This window comes from Miniopterus schreibersii, assembly GCF_964146895.1.
Source record: "Miniopterus schreibersii genome assembly, chromosome: 9".
Taxonomy (NCBI): domain Eukaryota; kingdom Metazoa; phylum Chordata; class Mammalia; order Chiroptera; family Miniopteridae; genus Miniopterus; species Miniopterus schreibersii.
The window spans coordinates 57,550,717-57,565,762 of record NC_138118.1 but is presented as its reverse complement, the minus strand read 5'-3'; the positions used below and the strand labels follow the sequence as shown (position 1 = coordinate 57,565,762).

Here is a 15,046-nt window from a genome sequence, read left to right as displayed (position 1 = left end):
TAATAAATAAGGTAAGTTTCAGGAGAAATAAGACTCAGCTATGGCAAAGAAGCACAGTCGCGAAACCTTTTCCACATCTTGTCACTGCTACCGGTGTTTACAAACTACAAGCAGTAGCCTCGGGAGCCTCAAGAGACTCTCCCATGAGTAACCTCCAGTCAGATCCCTAATTTAAATACCCCCTTGATCAGTCTGTGATGTTTTTGGCAGTTAAATGCAAGGGGATGAGTAAAATGACATGCATAAAATGAATCCTTTTCAAGTTATAAATGAGTGAGTCAGGATTCAGACTCGCCGAGATGCTCCAAATTAAAACCCCTGCTCTAATTTTAAGCATGCTCCCTCTTACCGTTTCGCTGTTGTCTCTCTCAGGCTCGATTCACCTGCAACTCTTTAACATGTCTCTAGCAATGTGTTTGCACCAGGCCAGGCGCATCCAGTAACTGAATTCACATCTTTCTGCACTAGCAAGCTGAAATGGTACGGCCGTACTACAACCAAGAAAGGGGGAAGCAGAAGCAAAAAAAAAAAAAAAACACACACAACAACCCAGAAATCACCCCAGAGAAGCTAATCTCCGTGGAACAGGACCAAAAATAGTTCAGAAGAACACAAAGCACATGCTAACATTCAGTATCAATAGCTTTAACAGTGCAATTTTTTCCTCCAAAAAAATCTCTTGTTTTTTCCTCCAAACACGATGGACTTGCCTGTGGAGTTCCCAGGAAGGCAGAGTAACCGGGCTCTGCAGCAGCATTGCAGCCAAAGTAACTGTGCATATGCCGTCCAGGCGATTCACAACACACTGTCTCGCCAGAAAGATATTGATTTGCAATGCAGGGCTGCTTCAAAAGAATACAGAATTGGAGCCAAAGAGCTAATGGTGATTGCATGGGAAGAAAAACATTTAATCAAGGGGATGCACCTCATCAGACTCAATTCAATTTTTTAAAAGCACTGGAGGAAGCCAGTAAGTATCCTGAGTGACAACCCCATTAAACAATAATCTGAGGTCCGACAGAAGGCCAAGTTTAGGCTACCATCATTCATGATGCAAAAGCCACTAAAATGGTTTAATGTGTCTGTGTGTATTTATTTGTCATACGCAAATGGGGCATAATGAGAACTCTAAAATAATGCACCAATATGTGAGGTAAAAAAAAAAAAAAAAATGCACAGGTAGCATTTACGGACTAAAATGATAAAATAAAAAAGCTATGAGCCTGCAGAATTCTTGGTGGGGTTAGGCTCATACCACTCTCAAAAGTAAAATGCCAACACAAACCAGATCTCACAGTCCTCAGGCTAATTGTGTCAAGTCATGCCACATGGTGCTGGGTGGCAAGGAAGAATGCCAAACTGCTACTCTCATAGCGACGCCTACAGGAAAGTGGTTGATCTACAATTTTCCTTGCTTAAAGTATTTCCTATCCTCAGAAAACAGAACCACAAAAGGGTAATAAATTAGATTAAGACACAAGGAAACAATTGAGAAACATGTGAGGCAGGAAATAAAAGAAAAAGAGCCAGGCATGAAATCTCACCTCAAAGATATTCATCTAATTAAGAAATTAAAGGGCAAGAGGAGGTAGCTATTGTGTCAGCGATGAGTGGCCAATATTCCCATTGCTCCCAGAACTGGATTCACACTTATAAATCAGAAAGCTCAGTGAAGCCCTGGCTGGTGAGGCTCAGCTGGTTGGAGCATCATCCCTTACACCAGAAGGTGGTGGGTTCAATTCCCGGTCAGGGCACATAGCTCAGTCTCAGGTTCGATCCCCAGTCGGGGTGTGTTCATGAGGCAACCAATCGATGTTTCTCTCTCCCCTTCTCTCTCTCTCTCCCCTCTCTCTCCCTTCCTCTGTCTCCAAACTTCAATTTTATTTTATTTTGTTAATCCTCAGCTGAGGATATTTTTTCCATTGATTTTTTTAGAGAGAGTAGAAGGGGAGAGATACAAAGACAGAAACATCAATTGGTTGCCTCCAGCATGCAGGGCTGGGGATCGAGCCTGCAACCGAGGTACGTGCCCTTGACCAGAAACAAACCCGCCACCCTTCAGTCCGAGGGCCGAAGCGCTAACCACTGAGCCAAACCGGCTAAGGGTTCCAAAATTCAATTTTTAACACACTGTATGCGGGAAACGTTTCATACGTTTTACGTTGACTGGTAGTAGAGTGCGGGATGAAAACTACCCGCAAACAATGTGTTTAAAAATGTTAAAAAAAACAACAACCTCAGGGAAAAGCATTTTCCCTTCACATCCTAATTGGTTTAAAGGAATTATCTCCCCCATCCCCCATTGGCAAGCGACCTTCACCTTCATCCCTCTGAATGACACTGTGAAGATACCGAACCTTATTTTTTCTGCAGCACAAAAGCTCACTCAAAAATCTTACAGAAAGTTCTTCTTCAAACACAATGTGATGTACTCCCCTCCTCACCAAAGCCGAGAGACAGCTATCTCCTTCATATCTGGAAACTATTAAGCTATGTGAACATCATTTCTGCATAGCAAGCTTCATTTCAGTAAGGCTTTCAAAAACCTGAGGTTTTGTTTATGACCCCACAAAGACTCCTTTGCCAGACCAACAGCACTTCTTACTGACTCATCTAGGATTTGGTCACAGGCTGCCTCACGAAACTCTCTTGTACTGTCGGCTTTTTCCCCGAGTTGAGGCCCTCGTGGAATGAACGGTATCAACTTTGTTTCCCCAAAGCACATAACACAATGCTAGGCGTTTAGCCAATATTAAATAAATAGTTAACAAATTAATGAATTTCCCAACTCCACAGTTTAGGGCTTAATCTCCCTTCCCCTATCATTCAGTGTTCCCTGGGGAAACCCCACCTTAGAAGTGTTCTCTTTAGTCACTTCATCTATATTCTAAGTAGTTCTCTACCCTTTTTTCTGTAGAGTTGGTGGGTAAGAGCATGTACAGCATTCATATTCACTGAGCTATCCTGTAGAAAAGCCAGAAAACTTAACACAATAAAGCTTCTCCTTATTTTCCCATTTACTCATTCAAAAAGCATGTGCTGATGCGCCCAGCAATGTGAACCACAGTGCATTCCAGGAACCCTGTGAGTGCCTAAGATAAAGCAGGTGATCCCAATACACCGAAATGAGTGCACTGGACACAAGTAATGTTCCTTCGTGGCTCACAGAGGACGTCACCGAGGAGGCAGCACAGCGGAGGCCTCTGGGCACTGCCCGGGGGGGAGGGCATCTGAGAAACAGCAGGACAGGAGCAGTACACGCAGCAGTGGCGGCTGTGAAGCCTGGAGGAAAGGTGGCCGATGCCAGAGCATAACTGGCTGGCACTGTTGCCCTGCTAAGAAATGAGCCACTTTATCCTACAGGAGGCTGCCATATAATCCAAAAGGAAATCGCTAAAGGGCTATAAGCAGAAGGGGCTGGATGGGATTTTTCGTTTTGCAATGGGGCAGTGGTATAGAAATGGATTGGAGGAACGGGGAGGGAAGGAGACCACCTGGGAGACTAAACAATAGTTCAGTCAAGGCTCTGAGCTAAAGCAGGAAGAGTGGAGACGGAGAGACACAGGAGGTGAGAGACATTCAGGAGGAGTGACTTGCTGAGTGACTGGATGTGAGGTCTAACGGAGAGGGAAAATCTAAGCAGGACTCTGCATTCTTAGTATAATCAGGTGAAAGGTGGGGTCCCAAACTAAAGGAGCGGATACAGGAAGAAGGGGAAATTGTCATGAATTCAATTTTTATACACGTGAAGTTGTAGGTACGTCTGAACAGTCAAGTGGACATGTTGGGTAGGCACCTAAGGATCTGGAGCCCAGAAAAAAGTCAAAAGTACACTAATGTGGGTTTCCTAGAAACAGAGCTGGGCCAGGATTCTGGTTCACCTAATTTATTGAGGACATGATCTCAGAGGAAAGGGGTGACGAGGAGGACAGGAAGATGGGGAAAAGCCAAGGAGGGATGTGACCTCAGGTGAAACAAATGCACCCAACACTAGTCCCACTGAAGCAGGGGGCCAGCCTTGTGTACACCTGGCGGCTGTCACTGACTGAGGCCTGGAGAGGAAGGGCTGCCATTTAGCATGGGCACCCCCTGAGCAGGGAGCCCACAGCACTCACCACACTAGGCTTCAGGCACAATGGACACGTTTTCTTTTCCTCAAACTGATCCCTGCCTCAGGAATCTTTGTCTTGTCTGCCTAGAATGTTCTTCCCAGCAGACTCCTTCCATTCCCTCCCCTTTGACTTTGCACAAGTTTGGCTTCAGTATCTAAATGACTTTATCTGTTTGTCTTCCTCCCCCACTAGAATGTAAACTGTTCAAGAGCATGGACTTCTACTCGCTTGATTTGTTCTGCTTCCCCAGCCCCTGGAACAGCACTCAGTACTTGCTGAATAAATAAATACTAGAAGGAGGCGCTGATGACGCTCCAGTGGAGTGGAAATGGTAGGGAGCTTAAGAAATGTGTGGGGCAAAAAAGAGTGTCAACAAATGTATACGACTATGCAAGAAGTTTGGCCACAGAGCAGAAGTATAGAGTCCAGGGGGCAAAGCTGCAGGAAATTAACCACTGTGATCATGGCACTCAGGATTCACAGTCTACTGCTACGAATGTTTATTGGGGGACACTGAGATGCATCTGAAAGTACACCACAAAAGAACAATAGAAGAAGTTAAAATAAAGGGTCATCTTTAAAGAGAAGAGACAAAAAGCCTTTTGTGGAAATAGTATCTCAGTGGATATAAAGGAAAAGGCAGGAAAGAAAGGGGTCGACAAAAATATTAGAATCTGACATCTGCTTAAGTGATTTTTGCAGAAAAATGAAAATTAATTTCTTGAAGTGGCTGCCTTTATATGTGATTTTTAAAAATTTTAAAACTGTTATGTACTTCCCTGGCTTTTTAAATGGATTGTAATAAACACAATTAATCTTTCATTGATGATGAGGTCAGTCATGAACATTACTGACAGGCAACAGGGTTTTAATGGAGAGGATGCAGGGCCACAGGCCCTGATCTCAATAATTGACATCTATGTGTTTCTCTGCTTCAATTTTTGGTTATTTTCTCTTTGCCATTAGGATTTCCTTCTTACAGCTTTATGGTTCTTCTCATTTGTGTAAAAACTTATTTCCTATCAACCTACCTGGAGCTATCTCAGATATATGAGGCTGCCAGATGGCTGACCTTCACTTATATAAGTAGGATATTACAGACAGATGCCTCCCTACCCCCCCCCCAAAAAAAAAAAAATGAACCTGGAAAAAAAGAAGTAACTGAAGAAAGAAGTACAGAAAGACTAACTGAAAAAGGAAAAAGAGACATTAAATAAGAAAAGTTTTTAAAAATTAAGAAAGAGGTAAGATAAAGACTACTTATATAAATCTAATACAAGCCACCTAATTTATTAATTAATTTCATTAAACCTTTAAGCTTTTAAGGAGAGAAAAATATTTCATTTTGATAAGTGATGGAGAAAAGATAAAAATTTCCCCAAAAGAGTTTGAATTTCAAAATATTGTAATTCCGTGTAACCCCAGCAATTTCCTTTTATTGTAAACTTTTAAAGAGAAATGTTCAGGATATGATTTATTTTAAAATGTTCATGATGTTTTAGAAAACTTAAACCCTAATTTTTTTATAAACCCTAAAAATTTTAAACTTAATTATTCTCCACGGACGCCAGCTATTACTTACACTCCTATATGTTCAAAGAAATCTTAGTTACTTGAAATATTTTCTCAAAACATTGTGAAAGCTACTTAAAATACTTTCTCAAGACCCTCTGAAATATTTTCTCAAAACATTGTGAAAGCTACTTAAAATACTTTCTCGAGACCCTCTGAAGGAGTTTGAATTGAATGTTTAAAAGTCATTACTTAACCACAATACCAAAAATATCCATATCCCATTCGTGGCGTTTCATGGAAACCTTAGGATTTTCTTCTAAATATTACACAACTTTGAGTGTTTTCTGGATTCTGAAGGGGAAAAGACGAACAAATTTTATCAGTAAACATGTGATGCTATCACAACCCAATAAATTTGTTCCTGAAAAACGCTACATTTTCTTAAGTTGCACCCTAAAAACAAGAGGACTTATGGGAAAAGTAAGGTTGAGGGCAGACCATTCAAAACCCTGATGCATCCAGAACACAGATAAAAAGAAGACACAGCCACACAGGCCATAAAGTATTCGCCTCTCCCTTCCCTGCAGCGCCTACATGGGGGCTCTATTTTTGTATCTTGGCTAGAGATACACCCTGGGCTGGTGAACTGCAGAAAATATGTCCAGGTGAAAAACATCCAGTTATGAACTTCCTTCAGGTGGAAATGAAAACTCCAAAGACAGAGCTATAACAGGGGAACTTTAAATTATGTTGGTAAAAAGCAGCATAGAAGACTCATGAATCTAATAACACAAGCAGGTAGATGCAGATTACAATAAGAAAAAGACACGCCTTATTTTTTGCCTACATCTCAAACATCTGAAATCTGCCACTTCTCCCCAAGGGTTCAACCTCCTCCTCTTCAGGGAACAATTTTCCCCCCTTGTACATAGTGTTTCCTGGGTGTGTGTCCTCAATGACCCCAGGTAACAACTTGTCTACATCTCAGTCTTTGCTTTCCTCAGTTAAATTTCTAATCCTTTACATAAGACTTGTATTTGCATTAAAACACACACTGCATGGTTTCTACATACATACACATACACATTTATGTAGTTACTATTTATTCAGGTGATACTAAAAATGCCTGGGCACTTCCATGGCCCCGTACAGTTTTTCCTATTCACGCTCCAGCAAAAGCAACTGGATTTTTGATATGGTGCCATGCCCCATGTGTGAAATGAAGCAGACGACCCAGATGTACAAGTGATTTTATTCTGGCCACCTTCACCAAAGAACAGTATCAGAGAGTTCCAAATGGGTGGTGTTAATATGATCTGAGAAATGTGCATTAAACTATAAAACTTCAGTGGCAGACACAAAATCCTCAGGTAACAGCAAGAATAAAGGCAAAAGGCAGAGAGAACAGATGTGAGGATTTTCTCTCTTCCTGATGCCAGGAAGGAGAAAGCCAACAAATCCATGACTTTCAAAAGCTTCTTAAGAAGCGAAGGCTCATTTTTCAAAAACTTAGCTAAGTTTTTGAGTTAACTATCAAAGGGGGAGAAAGGGTTTTCTAGTTCAAGGTTATGAGTCAGCTTTATTGCTTTTAGGAACCTTATTCCAGCTTTGTAAAATTTCACTTAGTTAGAAAACCAGAAAAACCCCAAAAGGAAGAAAGCTTCCTACCAAATAGATAAGTGAGAAGTAACTTCAAATTGTATTTGACTTTTTTATTTTTTATTTTTTTTAGAGAGAGGAAAAGAGAGAGTGGAAGAAACACTGATTTGTTGTTTCACTTATTTATGCATTCATTGGTTGCTTCTTGTATGTGCCTTGACTGGGGATCAACCTCACAACCTTAGTGTATCAGGACAACACTCTAACCAACTGAGCTACCCAGCCAGGGCTGCATTTGACATTTTTTAAATCTAGAAATTCCCTGCCACTGATCTAGTATGTACTTTAAAATATTAAAATAAAAAGTATTCATTAAACAATTTGCTTTCTTTGTCTTACTCTATATACCTGAGAAATAAAACACAACAGGAAGCAGGACCTTGGGAAAGAATAAATAACAATCCTGTACCTTCAACAGTAAACACAATAAGGAAAAGATAACTCACAATTGAAATTAAAATATGGCCCAGCCAGAGTGGCTCAGATGGTTGGAGCATGACCCCGTGCACCCAAAGGTTGCCATTTCAGTTCCCACTAGGGGCGCATACCGGGGCTGCAGGTTCGATCCCCCCCATGGGCACATGCAGAGGGGAGGGGGAGCAGCCTGGCAGCCGGGTCGCCGAAGGATGTTTCCCTCACATTGATGTATCTCTCTCTCTGAGGATTTTACTTATACATGCTCCTATGTAATTTAATTAACTTTCATGTGGCCAATGTCTTAGTATTTGCCTTTTCAAGCTAATACTGGTATTCATTTAAATCATTCTAAAACTACATGTACATCACTCTCAAAGAACAGAAAGCAAACCAAAGTAACCATTTCTCTAAGGACGAATCATCAGATGATCGTATCACCGACCAGTCTCACTGGCATAAAAGAGAAGGAGATTCGCTGCAAAATGCACAAGTAACAGGGATGTTAACAACTCCGAAGTGCTTTAACTTACTGCCCGCCTTTTGGATCCACTGAGCGGCGACAACAGCAGCACATGGGTATTGGCTGAATCCTTCCCTGCCACTCCTTGTGGAATGTTTTTCTTGAGTGGTTATTAAAATAAGACAGGTTCCTGAAATGGATCCTCCCCCAGCAGCATCCACTGCAGTCTCGGGAGGCTGCCCCAGTCTGGGAACAGACAGGGGATCCAACTTAGCCAGTCGTTCCTGGGACTTTTCCAAGCACAACTGAGTTAGTTGTACCCCATCCCTCCACCCCCGATGGTGGCAAAGCAGCGAAAGCATCAGCTTAGAAGCCAACGATGTCCATGTCTCCAGCCCTGAAGAAAAGCTGGACTGAAATCCTGAAACTGCCAAGACTGAGAGTCTCGAGACGAGGGCAAGAGACAGACAGCACTGAAACAGTGGAGTCCCTGGTCCAGGCCGCTGAGGTCTCAGCACTGCCTGGTTGCCTGACTTTCTCAAGTGTCATTGCTCAGCCCTCGTTTCTATTCTGCCACACTATCTTCCCAATAAATCCCATTTTCACTTTAGCTACTTCAGGTTGACTTTGAGTTCCTTGTAACCAAGAGTGCTAATACCCATGGAAACGCATGTACGAAAGGATGCGGAGCTACTGTGAGGCACTAATGCCAGAGCTGGAGCTAAGTCCCTTAATAGGTGTGTTGCTTTAAACTCTAGGAAAAGGGGACTTAAGGTTGACGCTGACTTATATGATGGCAGGAAAGGATGGATTTAATAGCAGCCAAAGGTTTTTACAAAGCTAACTCACATACTCACGATATATGATAACATTTCTATAAATGTGCACTAAATTATCATATATATTAAAAAATTTTAATTTATTGTTATAACTTACAGGGAAATGTGTATAACTGCCCTAAGTCATGGAGTATTACCTATTAATCTGTTATCTGCACCTGTCGGAAGCCTAAATACTTGGACCGATTAATTTAACCAGGCATCCAAGTTGCTATGGTAGCATGTATTCAAATTCTAGGCACAATACCTAAAGGGGAATAAATTGACTTAGCCTACCGACTGTTTATAAAGTGTTGGCAAACATCACCACCCTTAAGTAGCTAAGAAATGTCAAAGGAATTGTGAAAGGGAAATCAGTTTGTTACACCAACTCTGAGTTTTGAAGGCTTCTGGTCACGAAGGAAAGAGAGTTATTAAAAATTAAAGAAGTGGATTTTGGAAAAAGCCACAAAGGTACACTAGGGACTTAAGGAATATGTCAGAAAAGTGCTAAGAAGACACTATAAAATAAACTACATTTTCTATATGTCATTACTAAAGGATTTTTTTCATGTTCTATTCACGTGCCAATCATTTATTAACCTTTGTATTAAGTACTATAGGGGAGCATAGAGATGAATGAGACACAATTGCTGCTCTCACGGATACTTATACAAAGAAATGTACCACAAGAAATAATTGCCATAGAAGAAGGAAAAGAAAAAACTATGAGAGTTCAGAAGCAGGAAGGCTCGGAAGGATGGGTCAAGCAAAGCTGGCCGATTTTCACTTTAGGTAACAAATTCTGCATACTAGAGTCACAAAGAATCTAATAGGTAAGACGTTGGGGGAGGGGAGAGATGTATATCCAAAGACTTGCAATGATTACTCTCAGCATAAGAATTGTCGTCTATATCTGGATGTAATTTGATAATTTAACAAAGAACCTCTGTAACATCCTAAGAGCCCAGCCTAGTAGAGTTGAACAGTTTCCGTGATTTGAACCCTCATGAACAATGGTTCTTTTCTCCCCTCTGGTGGAAGATTATTTGGATGGACTCCAGGGACACCAAGTACACTGCCTGCCCATATGGTTCAAAGATGTGTTTTTTCCTACTTATCCCAGATGCAGACAATCAAACTCCTTTTCCATGTTCTTTAAGGAAAACTGCGCTTGGGGACTGTGGCAACAGCTAGTCATGGGAACCTGGTGGCCATCTCTCCCTCTCAATCTCTTCCCCAATACTGATTCTCATTTAGGGAAGACAGAGTTTTACTTATCATGAAACAAAGGCCAATAGAATAGCTTAGTTTTATGAATCCTCCCCTGAAGCACCAGATTCCCTCAACAGTCACTGTTTCTCCTAATCGTTCAAGGAAGATTCGGATCATATAAAAGTTCACATAACCAGCAATTCGTTCTTCCTGACTGAGCCCACCGCAACCAGTTCCTTCCATGGGCCCGTAGCAACTACAGCACTGGCCAGGCCACCTGACTTCAAGGACCAGAACCTGGCGCAGGTCCGCCTTGGTTCAGATATTTCGTCTCCACCCCTCAAAGTTCCTTAACTCAAAACTCTAAGGGATGAAGCAGGTTTGGTAAGGAGAAAAGAAACATCATGGGTAAAACCATGTGAACAGATACACTGAAGTACTACCTTCAACATAAATTCCGATGCAGAACAGCTGGATGGAGAGAGATCATGAGCTCAGGGACCGGACATGCCTGGGTGCCCAATCCTTCTGTATCAGCCATGGGCTGTCAACTCATTTTCTCAGTCACCCCCTAAGTCCATCAGCTCCTATCAATATGATTCTTCTTCACTATTGGGGTTTCTATTTCTATTGCCATTGCACCTTTCAGTGCGCAGGATGATTCCCAACCAACTGAGCCACACTGGCCAGGGCTGGGAAGCATATATTTGTGTGTGCACTTTGCTCTTGCACCATTCCATGAAATTCAACCACTTTTTCTAACAGCTATAGGTGCTACCTTTAGCCTTTCTTCTTGATATTTCCTCTGGCTAAAGGTAGAAGGAGCTATTTATAGTTCTCTATGAGCTGTAATGAAAACATTTAGCCCGCTCTCATTCTGTTCTCTCTCTCAACTTTCTTATTTTTCTCACTATCCATCATATTTCTCCACTGTAACTACAAACCTGCAGCTTCAAGATAAGGTTTACTGAACAAATTGGAATGAGAAAGTTTACCGCCATCAGGACACACAAAGGGTATGTGCCCTGACCAGAAATCAAGCTGGCAACCTTTCAGTGCAGGGGGCAATGCCCAACCAACTGAGCCACACCGGCCAGGGCTGGGAAGCATATTTTTGTGTGAGCAATTAATTTTAAGTAAAACTAAGCCAGCCCCACCTAGCAGAACAATAATCAAGTAGCATGTATCAGCTACCTTTCAAGTATTTAAGTTCTTTTAAATGTTTCTAACAACTGACATGTCCACCCAATACTTCTTTTTATTGGGGAAATGTTCAATTCTTGTAATTCCATTTAAGTATTCTAAAAGAATTAGAATGCCATAACTGTCACCAATTTTGCTCAGACATAGAAGCCCTGTCTAGAATTTTTACTCTGAAATTACTTCTAGGTTTATAGAAAATCTCACACAGTGCAGTTCAGCTTCTATCAGTTCAAAGACATTATCTAACATCTGAGAAGTTAAAAGAAAAAAGCATATTGTAAATGCACTACAATCTGATACTTTATAAAAACATTTTTAACACCATAGAGAATGTAAAAAGCCCTATGTCTTTTGGTGACAATTTTCTCATATTTATAGGGACTGTAAATATTAGAGCTAAGGACTGCTTTAGCTCAGCATGCTTCCTGTTTAACAAAAAAGAGTGTGGGGAATGACACTGTCACTATTCCCAAAGTTATCTTCCACTTTAAATCTCCCCTGATCCCTTAACCCTCCCACCTATAGCTTCATTGCTATGGTTCTCATTATAACAAAATTCTTCAAAAAGTAGTTTATCCCAATTGGCGCCACTCACTGCCTCTCCTTGTTTTAATTTTTTGGGGGAGTGGGGGAAGGCAAGGTATTGAAATATAATTGACATATAACATTTTATGACTTTTAGGTTTACAACATAATGATTTGGTATGTGTATATACTGTGAAATGATTACTACACATTGATCTTAGCAATGATTTTTTGAGACCAAAAGCAAAAACTGCCTTTCATTCTTCAACTCATTTTATTTTATTTTATTTTTTAAGACTAGTTTATTGATTTTTTAGAAAGAGAGGAAGAGAGAAGAGAGAAATATCGATGTGGGAGCATAACATCTATTGGCTGCCTCCTGCATGCTCCCTACCAGGGACTGAGCCCACAACTGAGGTATGTGCCCTGACTGGGGATGGAACCAACAACCTCTCGGTGCCCGAGACGATGCTCAACCAACTGAGCCACACCAGCCAGGGCAATTCTTCAACTGATCTTAACCAGGCTCCGTCCTCTCCACTCCACCACAGCCAGCAATGGCCTCCACAATGCCAATCCCAGTGTGCAATTCCCAGACCTCGCCTGAACCAATCAGCAGCGACTGATACAATTGATCACCTCCTCCATTCTGAAACATTTTTCGTCACTTGGGTTCCACAGCTAGTTTTCTTCCTATCTCACTTCCTCTGCGCTCTGTCTCCTTTGCTGGTGGTTTCTCTTCTTCCCAAACTCTAAGGTGCAGGTGGCCCAGGACTGGGACCTAGGACCTCTTTTCATCTCTGTCTATACTCTCTCCTTAGGTGATCTTAAATGTAATGGTTTAAATGCCATCAATACACTGTGGGTCCCCAAATTTATATCTCCAGGCCCTACCTTTCCCTTATCCCCCCGACTCATACATCTAACTACTTTGGTGACAATTCCTTTGATATATCAATCTCAAATCTGACAAGTCCAAAGCCAAATCCTGATTCCATACCCTCCCCAGGCTGCTCCCCGCCCCCAGTATTCACATCTCAATAAATGGCCCTACTATTAATATACTTGATTTCTCTAGTCAAAAACTTGAGGATCCTTGACTGTTCTCTCTGATATCCTACATCCAACACAACAGCTAGTTTGCTGGACTCCACTTTCAGTACATAGTTCAAATCCAACCACTTCTCAGACCTCCACTGCTTCCATCCTAGTCCGTCTCTCCATGATGGTCATTACAGCCTCCTAACTTGCCTTTCTGCTGCTACTTTCCTATTCTTTTCCCTGCCTGTCTATACACAGCAGCCAGGATTTTTGAAACTATCACTGCCCTGCTCAAAATCTTAAAAGATTCTGATTTAGAATGAAATGTTACATTCTAACCATGACCTCCTCACCAGTCCCCTTGTTCACTGTCCTCCAGCCACCCTGCGCTCCCTCCTGGTTCTGAAGAACATTAAGCCCCCCTATAACTCAAGGCCGCTGCCCTCTCTTCCTCCAGATATTCCCCGGTTACTCCTTCCCTTCTCTGAGACCTACACTCAAACATCACCTTCTCAGGAATAGGTTCTTTGACCGTTTTACCAACACTCCCCCTCCTGTCTCTCTTTCCCCTTTCCTTGCTTTGGTTTCTATTCCTTGCACTCTTCTTGACCATTATATTTTTATTTACTATCTGTCATCTCCACTAAAGTAAAAATTCCATGGTGGCAGAAATGTCTCTATCTTGATCGCTTCAATATCCAAGGCCAAGAATAGTTTCTGGCAAACAGTAGGTGCTCAATAAATATTTGTTGAATAAATACAAGAAGGAATACCATGTCTATGTTCTTAGTCTTTGCTTACTGGGGTAGAAAATAAATATTTCAATTGTTTATTACTTTAATGCATGTGGTATAATGCCAAAAGAAGCCATTAAATATTTTTCAAGTTATATTTTTAGAGTCTCATAATGTTAGCTAGTGGATTTTTAGACAGAAAGAGCAGCATGAATGCAACGAAGAGGTAGGAAATAATAGGACATCTTTCGTGGGAATAAAGGTAGTTCCCTACAGAAGATCTGGGGAAAGTTGGGGGAGAAGGAAGCAGGAAGGTGAAAGGTAAGGCTTGGAATAAGGCTGAAAGAAGACGATGGGCAACCATGAAGGGTCTTGTGTGCCAGCCTGAGTTTGGGGTTTATCCTGCAGCGAGGGCTTCATAAGCAAGGAAACAGAAATGGGGATTTCATTTGGGAAAAATTACTCTGGTCACATATGCTTATATAAAGGCCTTTCAATCAATGTTACATGGTTTGTTTTCATTGTTTTTGTTGTTTTTTCAAATCATTTTTTGCCTTCTACTCCTCTTGGCTTTCTGTGTATCCTTGGTATTTATAATGTAATCATTACTTTTCCTCTCACCTTAGAGCTTAACTTCAACATCTCACTTGACAATACTCCATCCTTGACTGCTTTTTAAAAATAATATCTGTTCTTAGTTAAGTAGCAACTCAGCTGCTCGAGGACTGCATGGAATATAAGAGACATGTCATATAAGTCTTACATGATTATTTCACCCCTTACTCATACCTAAAAGGCAGTTATAGTTCCCTGCTCACAAATCTTTAATTTTCCAAATGAAACATTTTCTCAGCAGGTTGCTATTTGAATATTTTCAACTTTTAATCAATTAGCTCTTTAATTCAAGAACACTTACATGATCGTCTTTAATTAATGCACAAAGATTCTAGGGTATGCACGGTAAATCAGTTAATTCACTAACAATACTAAATATTAATACCACACTGGATAGGAAAATAGTCAACAAGATGTTTCAGTTATGTTTCTTTAAATTAGTAAAACAACTGGCATCTGATCATTCAGATACCAAAATAGTCCAGAGTTTATCCAATACAAGCTTCCAATTAAAATAAAAGAGAGTTCAGTTAGTCTAAACAAGAGGCATATAAACTTGAAAAACTAGATTTTAAAGTTTAAAACAGTAGGTTTGATTTTAATATTTCATATTTACTTGTATAAAGAAATTTAATATAGAATGCATAAGTTTCTTAGTATTCGAAAGAATACTAAGTTTCTTTTTTAATTAAAGACCTTTCAATCAATGTTACATGGTTTGTTTTCATTGTT

General features: G+C 40.9%; 1 protein-coding gene across 3 annotated transcripts in view; it reads right to left on the bottom strand.

Annotated features, from left to right (window-relative positions):
- Window positions 1-15,046, bottom strand: part of CDK14 (cyclin dependent kinase 14) — a 496,475-nt gene that overhangs the window by 395,846 nt on the left and 85,583 nt on the right. Inside the window, exon 1 of one of the 3 annotated variants that reach the window (XM_081147671.1) lies at window positions 350-490. The exons of the other annotated variants lie outside the window; for them this stretch is intronic. The gene's annotated coding sequence lies outside the window, so the exon portion shown is untranslated. Of the gene's footprint in view, window positions 1-349; window positions 491-15,046 lie in introns of those variants that run through there. 3 annotated transcript variants of the gene reach the window in all.